We start from the raw sequence: 8,589 nt of genomic DNA, 5'->3' as shown, positions 1-8,589 counted from the left end.
TTTTAGCCACCTGGGACTGGCAGGGGAAGCCTCTCTCTCTCCACCACCCTCTGGACCTGTCTCCTTCTATAATTCTCTTCTCATCTAGTCTATTAGTGTCTCCTGCGAGGCTCTGCCAGGCTCAGCTGCGGCTCCTTGTCTCGTTTATATTAGAAGAGAAAGTTCTGGCGTGCTTTCCCCTCACCTGAGGACTGAGCCCTTCTCTCTTTGAAGATGCTCACAGCCTCAGATGAAACCCCAGGAAGATTTAAATGATAATGAAATGTTTCTGCGGCCAGGAGAGGAGACGGCCCAACAGTCTTCCAGCAGTCCCAGGTAGCAGGGAGCTTGCCAGCACAGGGGGGCTGCATGGGAACCTTCATTGCAATTGCTGGCCCGCTCACAGCCTATCTCCTGTGTGACCCTGCTTCCTGCTTTAACTGGACTGGTGCAGTTGCCTCCAGACTGATCTCTTCTGAGCACCAGTCCCATTACTTCTCCCTGGAAGGCAACCCCAGTTGCCCCCGCTAGGTCACAAAGGTCTTCCAGCACCTTCTATACAGAATAGACAAGAGAGCAAGGATCTGACCTCCTCTGCCACACCATCCTTTAGTAAAAACGAAACGAAATGAATCCCCACTTTTCTTTCCTGCTAAGTAACAGCAAACACTACTATTGCATTTGCCCCTGTGGGGCAATATCCATGAGGTACCAAGTGCCTTCAAGTCCCAAGGTCCATGAGGTACCAAGTGCCTTCAAGTCCCCACCCTGTCCATTTTCTACCACGTGCCCAGGGCAATGTCACCGACCTGTGAAGTGGGACTGTGATGGCCACCTCTGAGCTGCTATAGAGACTGGAGAAGCCCCTAAGCTCTGAGAATAGTTGCTCAGTAACGCTGGCTACTTAACTATGTTTCTTAATCTGGAGTGAGAAAGGAAAGATCCTGTTGGTTTTTATGGAGAACAGAGTGGATGTCAGCCTTGGCTGTTTTACAGTCAGAGGACTTTCAAACTCTACTTTGCTGAGGCTCCACTCCCAGGCCTCTTGTGGTGGTCAAGTCTCCCTGACAGAGCAGAACAGGATGGAAGGCACAATGACTAACAATGCAGAGCCTCCCCCATCCCTGGAGACATGCTGGCTTGGAGAGGCGCCTAGGGGAAGGGGATTTGGCAGGAGTTCGTGGTGGGGGTGGGCAGAATCCTGCCTGGGCTATCAGCCCCTTGCTATTAGGACCTGGTCAGGAGGGTGGTCTGGGAAGGCTGGGTTAGGGTTAGCCTCTTCCTAATACCCCTGAGCACACCCAGTGGACAAAGCAACCCTTGGTACTGAGAGGGCAGGAGATGCAGTCCCAACCAGGATCCTGGCCCAGATCCCAGCCAGCTTCTTGGTAAGGCCTTCTCAAGGAGGGTGGGAGCTCTCGGGAGAAGCAGTTAATTGAGGTCAGCAAGAAGAAAGTCTGGCTTTCCACAGCTGAGAACAGAAGGAGAAACACCTTCAAGTTAATTAACTTCTAGAAAGTATGGCTGGCTCTAAGGTGACCAGAGCTGGGGTCTCACCCTGTTCTCCAGGGGTATATTATGGTGGCCCAAGAGAAAGCATCCTCAGGCATTAGGGACAGCATCTTTCTATTGTATACCCCATGGGAATGCATCCATTCAGTCATGGAGAATGTGTTAAATGCCTATATCTGTGCTGGGGGCAGGGACAGCTAAGGACAACCAAGAAAGAAAGAAAGACTCCTTGTCTTTCCTGAGATAAAATCTCAAGCTCTTCAAATTCAGTCCAAATTCGCTGGACTCAGCCAGCTCTGTTTACTTTTTCTAGTGTGTTATCTGGGCATCCCCTAAACCTGCCTCCTCTCACCTCAGCCTCCAGCTCTTCCTCCTCTGTTCTCAGCTCAAGGCCTTGCCTTGGTTTCTTGGGAAAATAAAGTGAATTAGGAACCAGGGAGCATATAACAGTGTTTGCTTTCCAAGCATGGGAACCTGAATTCCAATTCCTAGAACTTATGTGAAAAAACAAGTGTGGTCTCTGGCACCTGTAACCTCAGTGTTACAAGGGTGTGGAGGCAGGAGGATGGCTGAGGCTTGTGCCTGCAGCTCGCTTTTCTATTGCATCATTTCCGAAATACCATGTGTTGTCATTTTTTCTTTCTAAAAAGTGATAGGACACTCTGGACCCCACTGTCTCCTCTAGAACCCCCCCACACACACTTTTTCAGCTCCTTTTCGAACAGCCACCTGTAAGCACATAATCTATCAGAGAGTCCTAGGGCTGTCTCTGAGGCTATCTTCTGGTTCTTTTATCTCTTTTGGTTCCATCTAACTAACTTTTATCCATCATTCCACAAAACTTGCTCTTGTAAGGATATCAATGTTATGTGATACTTTTTCTGGTAAAGACACAACACTAATGTTCCAGATAAGGAACAGATCAAAGGAAGATACCACCAAAGTATGACTTAGTAAATCTGAGTTTATGGGTTTACATTCAGAAGCATGGGAAATCAAAAACAGTTTCATCACTGAAACTTTGGCCTAGCAAGGGTGACAACTCAAAAAATCTGGAAGCCTAGAACTCCCGGGATGATTTATAGGCAGTTCCACAGGTAAGTTTCTTTCAAACAGTTCAGTTAGTCTGAATCTCTTTAACAATCCTTATTGCTTAAATAACATTGGAGAGCAAAGAGCCTTGTGCATCTGGTTGGGTTCAGGGACTTCCTGAGATTTGTGAGTTGTTTACTTCCTGAGTCTTAATGAACTTCTTTTAACATGTCCTGAGTCTTTACAAACTTCCTTTTAGGATAGAATGTTTCAATGGGAGAACCTCACTACACAATCAGTGTCCTCAAAGACATCAAGAATCACTCCTTGGTGCTCACATAAGTTGGTCCAGCTGCAAGTTTGGCATATCTGATCTGCATCTTCCTTTAAAATTTCTCTCCAGTAGGTCCCCAATGTGCCACACTTCCTGGCTTTCTTCACGTCTTGTTGGTCAGATTCTTCAGCTTCCTCTGTTAGGGCCCCTCTTCATAATAGCTAGGGTGTTCTTTGTAAAAGCCAACCCTTGAACTTATTTTTATCTGAATTCACTCCCACTGTGACTCTGTTCATTTTCACAGTGTGAAGTATTATCTCTGTGCTGACAGTTCTGAAGTTTATCCTGGCAGGTCAGGCCTTCCTCTAAACTCAGTATTGACCCATCCATCTAACTATTACCTCTTCTTAACAGGCATCTGAAACTCAACAGGTCTCAAAGTCAATTCCTGGCCTTTCCCCATCATTCAGATTCACTCAGAGTTTTCTTCAGCTCAGTCTACAACGTTGTCCTAGCTGTGCAGACCAAGACACTCACAATTGTCTGGAAGCCCTTCCCTTTTCTTACACCTACAGACACCTAGAAAGTTTGACTCCCACTGTCTATATTTATCTCCACTGTAACCAGCGCCTGGTCCAGGCTGTATCTTCTGTATTGTATTGCTACCTCTCTGGACCCTGAATAGGAGAAATTGTTTGCATTTTCTACCTGTTTGTTTGAAATCATCTTAGTGGCCTCCATATCACTCCAGGTCACAGTGACTGGACTTGTGAGACCCTGGGCAATCTGGGTCCTGCACGGTTTGGACTTCATCCTTCTCCCAGTCTCAGTGTTCGGTTCTCTGCAGGCATGCTGGCTCCAATGCTTTGATTCTCATAGTTCTAGAAGATGCCTATAGGGTCTATTCTGCCCTCATCTCCTGTTCTGAGCAAATATTACTGTCAATCTGTCTGCCCTTGAGCACATTTAGAACCTCAGTGGCCAAGCCCTCTTATTCCTTCTTTCCTCAACCTCTGAATTCCTAACAGACTCTCCAAGAGCTCAGATTCCAGGAAAGTTACATGATCACTTTCCCAGGAAGCTTATAGACCTCAAGTTGCCAGAGCCAAGGCATCAGAGAACCACTCACTGGTGGCAACACATCTTCCCACCTGTGTAGTGGGTTCGCATAAACTGGATATGCTCCCCCTACTTCCCCCATGTCCTTGGTGTCACGAAGTTCTTTCTGGCAGTGCAACAACACCCCCCCCCATTCCCACTGCCTGATGAAGAGTCAGAGATAGTCTGTCTGACTGCCTGAAACCTTCTCCTTCCTCTGATACATATAAGAAGAAACCATCCCCAACACCACACTGTCTTGTGGGCTTGAGCTCTCATCAGACCCCACCACGATGTCTAATTGTGGTGGGAAGGTCTGAACTCTCCTCAGAACCATGTTTGATTATTGACTCTCTGTCTTTGGTATTAATATCTCTTTACTTTGATCATATTTGGAAACAGAATCTTAAAAGGTGTGACTAAGTTATGGAATTTGGCAAATTCATCCTGGAAGTAAGACTTCCAAAATTCAAGGGCTATAGACTTACAAGAAAAAGGAGAGGAAAATCTGAGACAAGATCTCAGGGACTCAGGGTTTTTGTGTAATGGCATGTACAGTAACCAGGGCCAGAAAAGCTAAGGGACAACCCTCCCCCAGCCTTTGAGGGAGTGTGGCTGTCATGCCATCTTGGTCATGTTCGGTGCTACATTGCTACATGACAAGTTCTACATAATAACGGAGAATGGCATTCAGCCCCCGACACTGCAGCCCCCGTCTGCCCTCGCAGCCCTGTGCCAGGCACTGATGAGAGTCAGAGAAGACAAGCGTAAGAACCTCTATCCTCAGCTCTATGAGGCTGGGCAGAACCAAGGCCTTAGAGATCAGGTTCAAGCCACAGCCGGAGTGGCTCAGCACTCTGTCTTCTTCAAGAGGGAAGATGATAAGGCAGGAGGTAGACAGAAGATTCTGCATCTCAGGGTGTGAAAGAATTAGATGGTGTGCACTCGGCGTAGATTGGATTTTGTCTTCCCCTCCACCCCTTTGTGCCTTCCCTCATCTTTAACATAGGAGAATGCCCAGCTTATCTGCCTCAGAGAAGCATTCTTCATGATTTCTTTTATCAAACACCACTTAATGGCATGGAAAATATCCATACTGTATTGTGAAGAGGGAGAAGGCCTGGTCGCCAAATAACACATGATTAGAGGAGCGTGGGGTAAGTGGGCATGGAAGTACTGCCTGTCACCGTGGAGGAGTCCTACTGAAGTGCTCAGAACCTGAGCCCAAAGCCTTCCTTGCTTCAGCTGCTGCCTGTGCCTGCGAGCTGAGCCGTGGAAAGGCTGCCTGGCAGGAACCCTAGGAAGCCTCTTGCCTGCTGTCATGCCCCCATCATTTCCCACAGTGCTCCAGTCTGGCCAATTCTTCTTTTTATTTCCTCTTGTAAACCTGTATCAGCTTCTCCATAAAAATCAAGCCCATTTCTTGCAAGGTTTATTCCTGGCGCTGCTCAGCTTGTCTTGCTGCCTGTCGAGGAGTCGTTACTACAGTTCTAGATTGGTTATTGCTGGTGAAGGAGCGCGCTATCAATGTTTATATATTGACCCTGTTCTGAGCAATGGTCAAGAGCGCTGCCTTCTAGACGGCTGTAGATTCTACATGGAGATGCAAATGGATACAGCTATGTTTCTTCCCAGTCTTTAACCTGTTTTTTCTTTTTCTTTTCCGAATGGTTGGGATCTCAGGTTCAATGCTGAGCCAGAAGGGGCTTTGTCTTGCTCTGAACTCTGTCTAAAGCTTCATTATTGAAGACAGAACTTAACATTTTTGGAAACCTTATCAGATTAGAAAAAACAACACATTTTCCCACTTTGCCAAGAGTTTCTGGTTACGCCGGTCACAAATGCTGAATAATGCTATGAATACTATTTTGGAATGTGCATGTAATCAGAGGAAATAGACATTTCCTTTGTTAGTAAGATGATTGATATGCGTGCTTTTCTGACATTTGAACTCACCCTGTGTTCCTGGACTGAATGTTACTCCACCATGATGTATCATATAAGAAATGTAAGTTGGTAAATCCCATGAATGAATGTTATATTTGGGATTTTTTTCTGCTTATGTTCATGAGTGGGATGGTTGTGTAATTTTATTCGCTGGTATTGGGGCTGTACTTAAGGAGATGACACTTTCTAAAGTTTCAATCATTAGTCATGGCAGCCAGACAGTTTTAACCTTAGTTCTGTTTCTGAAGAGCCAACCAAGCACAGATTGAAAGTCTCCAAAAAGAAAGTGTGTCTGCAGTGAACACTCGTAATGGTTTTTACTTAAACAATACAGTTCAAAGTCTATTCACATAGCATTCATAGTGGATTAGCTGTACTTAGACAAGGTTTAAGATATATGGGGTATGCTTGCAGATTATATGCAAACATGCTCCTGTGTTCACATGTGCACTTGTGTGTGCATGTGCAAACAAATGCGTGTAGAGTCCAGAGGAGCAGGTCGGCTGCTTCACTCTATGACCTCTGCCTTATTTCCTTAAGAGAGGTCTCTCAGTAAATCTGGAGTAAGAATAGTGGCCAGCTCCAGTGATCCTCCCGTCTCATCTTCCCACAGTGCTAGGTTATGGGAATGCGTGTGGCCTCATATTTTACATGCACGCTGGAGAGGCCAGGTTCTCATGCCGTATAATACATACTCTTCCCTACCATATTTGAACCATCCCCTAAATATGCCATTTAATGTAAGGATCCCCATAGACACCTCAAAGACCCTATCATCCCGATTAGTACTCAGAGGTCTCAAAGCCAAACTGATTCATGCCTGACTGGCACCGTGCCAGGAATGCCGCAACTCAGTACACATCTGTGATTCTTACAGGATTTTGATCCTCTAAAATCACTTCTGAGAATCAAGTAGCCTCAGAGTGAATCACAACTGACATTCATTTGATAGCTACCCTGTGGGAATGGGCAGAGAAGAACCCATGGCCAGTGATAGGCTCACTCCACGCAATGGCTGAACTAGTGGCATCTTTAGCAATGTTCTTCATAGGTGGATAGAATATGGTTGTTGGCACTGGGGACAGCCTGCGACCCCTTTAAACTGATAAGCAGAACTTGTGGCTTGCCAAGATGCTTATTCATAATCAATAAGGAATGTACTTTGAGCTCTAGAAGACATACATTCTCTTGTCCAGAGTCACTACAGAGATCCACTTTTATCCCCAAGAACAGCCTATATGTACCCTAAAGAAACTGAGGGCAGAGAGGGAAACTGGATGTTGTAGTGTAGACCCAGGTTCAAACTGTCCCCCAAACAGTGCCTCCATGTCTGGGGGAGGGGCAACCCATCCCCCCTTCTATTCATCCACAAACACAACCTAGAGATAATGAGGAAGCACTGGGGAGACCTGAGGCCTCTCCCTCAGATGGAACATGGAAAGCCCAAGTGCAGACTCCCAGCCAGTTCTGGTGCTCAGGGGAAAGCTGAGTCTTGCCTGTGGGACACAACTCTGCAGTGATGGAAGAACGGAGTGACCAGACCCTCGCAGGGTCCTTGACAATGGACTTTCAAGTACTGCACCAGACACAGATCAAAAAGGACTCACACTGGGAACAATGAAACTTCTACATATCTTGGCAAGGTAAAGAAGTGCCTTGAAAATGGGTGGGAGATGGTGATTCATAAACAGCTTCTTGAAAAATACTTGGTACAAAGCACTTTCTCCTTTACCCATGCCTTCTTAAAATGTTTACTCATCTGCCATCCAATCATCTATCTACCTAGTCACCTATGTATGCATTAACCCACCCACTCTACCCAGATCCATATGAAGTCATCTATCTATTTGTCCATTTAACATCTATTCATTTGTATATCTATCTATCTATCCATCCATCCATCCATCCATCTACCTATCTACCCATCCATCTAACTACCCACCACCCATTCACCCACCCACCCATTCATCTACCCACCCATTTATCCACACATCCATCCACCCATCCATCCTATGTATACATTAACTCACCTGCCTACCTTCCCCCATCAAATGTTTATTTATCTGCTCACAGCACAACCACGCTAAATTGCCTTTTAAGTGTTAACCAGCCTTTCTGCCACTCAACTGCAATAGTCAGTGTAACCACTCAGCTGGTCAACAAGGCTGCCTCCTGCTCTAGCTACCCTCCCTCTTATTCAACCTACCACCACATTCCCAACCATCTACATCCCCCCCACCTTGATCCTCCACCCTTGTGTGGTGGTTTGAATAGTTTGGCATCCATAGATCCATGTGTTTCGATGCCTGGCCATAGGGAGTGACTATTAGGTGTGGCCTTATTGAAGTAGGTGTGGCTTTGTTAGAGGACATGCATCACTGTACAGTCAGGCTTTCAGCTCCTCCAACATCATATCTGCTGCACACTGACATGCTCCCTCCATGATGATAGTGGATTCTGGAACTGTAAGCCAGCCCTAAAGAAATGTTTTCCTTTATAAGACTTGCCTTGGTCATAGTGTCTCTTCACAGCAGTAAAACCCCATCTAAGACACCTTGTAAACCTAGTTCTATTTACCTGCCATTTTTTTCTGCAGTCTCTGTTGCACACTGGTCCAAGCACATCATCTAAGCCTTCTGTATTCTCACGATGAATTGGGACAAGTGATACTTAGCTATAAAGACTCATTGTCCATGGGAGGAACTGTGGTGTTTACATGAGGAAGCAGGCAAAGCTGGGGCCTGGTC

This window comes from Micromys minutus (genome assembly GCF_963924665.1).
Source record: "Micromys minutus genome assembly, chromosome: 17".
Lineage (NCBI taxonomy): Eukaryota > Metazoa > Chordata > Mammalia > Rodentia > Muridae > Micromys > Micromys minutus.
Note: the sequence above shows the minus strand (reverse complement) of the source record.